General features: G+C 30.6%; 1 protein-coding gene across 1 annotated transcript in view; it reads left to right on the forward strand.

The window, feature by feature from the left end:
• The first annotated feature begins 3,503 nt into the window (after positions 1-3,503).
• The window catches only part of LOC111700411 (conoporin-Cn1), a 25,793-nt gene continuing 25,472 nt past the window's right edge, over positions 3,504-3,824 (forward strand). Inside the window, exon 1 of the mRNA XM_023471298.1 lies at positions 3,504-3,659. The gene's annotated coding sequence lies outside the window, so the exon portion shown is untranslated. The remainder of the gene's footprint in view (positions 3,660-3,824) is intronic.

The raw sequence follows: 3,824 nt of genomic DNA on the forward strand, positions 1-3,824 counted from the left end.
GCCTCAAATAGATTAAAATCACCATTATACAATATTGCTAATAGTTATAATCCAATGTCTGGAAACCCCCAATTTTATTGAATGAATTACCTTTACCATTTGTTAACGACTTGAAACATTTAGGAAATGTTCTGCAAAGTGATAATTCAATGACCATAGATTGCAATAAAAAACGAGCTATTTTCATTTCAAAAATTCATTCTCTAAACCAAGAATTTTATATTAACTGTCAAGATGTTATTTTGAAACTGTATAATATTTATTGTTGTAAATATACGCATACTTGATTGAAAGTATTTCACAGTGTTTACATGTAAAAACTAGGTTAGCTAGTAGATGTGTGTCATACTATGAGACTATTGAAGCAAGTTCTAAGCTTTGCATTAGATTTCTTTCTAATTTATGTAAAATTGAAGATTGTCTTATACTTAGGTAATTTCCTAGAGTACGATTTTTGGACAATTTTGCGCTGCATTTTTGAAACAGTGATTGGAGACCACACATTAATAAAATAATGCTGCCAGTAACAACTTAAACAAAACAAAATAGAAAAGATTACAAAAAATCACATTTTCTGATTTCATATATTTAATCTACAGGGTTACCCATAAATGATGAGACTTTACAGACGACTGTATTAAATTTATACTGCCTGTTTCCTTATATTCGCGATTTCCTGAAACTGTAAATTTGTTTATGTCTTTTCCAAGTCGTCGGATAAGTCATTATAAAATATGTAAGGCATAAGACTTAATCTAACCCAAAGACGCTCTATATAAAAATGCAGCATCGAAAAATCTACGCAAATTCTACTCACGTTGTTTGGTATAATAAATATTGTAAACAAATGTCGTCTTCTCTAATGAATAAAGGCATTTTTTTCTTGCTTGGAAGTTTCATTCCATTTAATGATTCATTATACTTTTAAACCAAAAACCCAACAAATCAATTGACGAGTTAATGGTTTAGATTTGCATACATCTGTGCAAAATTATTTCTTTGCTTATGATGGAACAAAAGACGACATTAGCTCATATTTTTTTACGTTTTATGTTTAATATATTATTTAGTTTCCTGCCCCTTTCACTGCCTAAAATGTCACTCCGTAGTACTTGAAAAAAAACATAAAAAAATCATTGGCTATTTTTCATACAAACTCACAAATTCGGGTTTATTTCAAAGAAAGATCCTTTTATCCAACAAATGATTAAATAACTTTTATAGAATTTAATGTCATTAATTTGTGCTCTATTGTTGCGTAAAATATTCACTAATTGTGTTAAATAGTAATATGTTGACTGTTGAGAGTTGAACGCTCAAGCAACCAAAAATAACCAATATGATCTAAACTGTATATATTGTCTTTGCAGTCTCATCCTTAGTGGGTAACCCCTGTATGCTTTCCCCCGAAATTTCCCACCAAGTGACACAATATGTTTATATCGTGCATTTCCCTCATAGATCTATTATTTCCTAAACAAATTTAAATTGAAGTGATAAAAAACCTTAAAAATTTATAGTTTATAAGGAGAGTTTGTTGTAAATCATTTTTATCAAAGTTTTATTGATTCATGCTTATTAATGTGTATTTACCTAATGCTGCAATAATTAAACTGAAAATATTTACAACTGTTTGAATCTGTTCTCCAGTTCTCTCATCAACATGTGCTCCGCCCATTCTCCAACAAACTGCCACACCCTCCAGGGCAGCTACACCAGGGGGGCGGGAGATACAGATAAAATAATGTTGTCTCTCACATAAGAAAAATCATTTCATTTTTCTGAATATTACGAAAAAGGATTAAAAAAAAATTTTAAGGGTGTAATCCAAGGAAAGTTAATTGCGGTCGTGTATACTCTGCCTACATATTAAAACCAGTTCTCTTTGGGCGGAATTTGTAAACAAGAATAGATGCATCAGTGTTCGTTTAGTATCCCAGGAGGTTAAAAGCATTAAATTTGATAATTTTGATAATTCACATAATAGTTTTCTATGATCAGAATATTTCATTGATTTTTTTATGTGAAAGATGGATCCCATGTCAGGCTGTAACATCCGTCTTGTGTTTACTTTACCTTTAGAGACAGTACACTGCAGTACACAAGATGCGCACACTTTTGAAATAACTTTCTTTGCATTACATCTTTGCTACAACCTTCAGAGACATCAGTGTCCCAGGGGCGTAAATATGGATTTTCTAGAGGGTGGGGATTTTAGAAAAAAAATGTTCACCCCCCCCCCCCAGAATAAAGTAAACCTCTTCACTATGTATATCTAATTTTGTTTTAAAAAAAATTAACTTCAACTTTTCATAAAAATATTCGGCTTTTAATATGCTTATAAAATAAAGGCTTCCTATAGTTCCTTCCTCACACAATTTATGTTAAAATGTAAAAGTGTCCTTTTTTATTTTTAATGTGGATATTGCGTATGTTTGCTTGAACTTCAACCCATTAAACCCCCCAAAAAAAAGACAACTTTGATGATTTAGCTTTAACATGAAAAGTTCAACAGCAGCGAGCGGGGGAAAGCAGGCGGCCATGAACCTCCACTATTTCCCCTTCCGTGCCACATATTAGCTTTCTTCTCTTCCGGCAGCCATGAGCCACCACTATATCCTCTTCCGTACCACCACATTTGACTCTTCCGGGCAAAACTACTTTTTTAAATGGTATATTTAGGGCCTTTAAAGTGTGATTTTTAAAAATCCAGCCTCGTCACGCAAAAAAGCACAACTCAAACCATTTTCCAATTCTGCTTAAGATTAATATTTTGTGTGTTGAATTCTTAAACTGTTTTACGTTGAAATTTTTGACAAATTTGACTGAGTATTGCATCTTGAAATATCACAAAGTTGGTTAATGAGTGATTTTAAGATGGAATTAGTATAATAAGTTAGTAATTGAATAATCATTAGAAAATATAAAAGAAATTGTTTTAAAGGGACTGTTGACTTAAATATTTATTTTTAAAGGGACTGTCAACTTAAATATTTATTTTTAAAGGAACCGTAAACTTAACTATTTATTTTTAAAGGGACTGACAGCTTAAATATTTATTTTTAAAGGAACTGTCAACTTAAGTATTTTTTTAAAGGGACTGTCAACATAAATATTTATTTTTAAAGGAACAATGAAAATTATATAAAAATAACAATTATTAGGGGATTTTCGGCTCCAGAGTCCAATGAAATCATTTTAAAGAAAACCCACAAGAGAGTTTTGGGATTTTTTTCTTATTTCAACAAAGACCCATACACCGGAGAATTGTTTGAAAAATAAAATTTAAACTTTAGAGGTGAGTCAATTGCTCACAAATATTGGTTTTATCATGAAGAAAAAACTTATTATACTCGGAGACAAAAAAAAAAACCGGAGCGCTTTTGTCATACCATTACAAGACCCAGACCCACACACATACTAGAATTCTGACAAAATCTATAAACTTTGAAGTATAAAAGATTCTAAATTTTGTGAATGTGAAATTTATCTAACAAATACGCAAACGAATACCACATAGATAAACTACCACATTAAATAACTGTCGTCATCACCTGTGATCTTTAACAGTTTTCATTTCAGATTGGAATTTGTGTAAATATTGTTGAACTAGATGGTTTTGAATATATTAAACCTCTTCTATCTGCAGCGCACCAAAGGAAATTATTAAAACTATTTAAATATAATAGAAGTAAATTATTACAAATATTGATCTTCGCCAAACATAAACAAATTTATATTGTTTTTTATTGCGATTTTGATCATTTACATATTTTTAACAGACATTTTGTCCGATTGTTAACAAGTGTACAAAATGTCTGTTA

Source organism: Eurytemora carolleeae, unplaced genomic scaffold (assembly GCF_000591075.1).
Source record: "Eurytemora carolleeae unplaced genomic scaffold, Eaff_2.0 scaffold349, whole genome shotgun sequence".
In the NCBI taxonomy this organism is placed as follows: Eukaryota; Metazoa; Arthropoda; class Copepoda; order Calanoida; family Temoridae; genus Eurytemora; species Eurytemora carolleeae.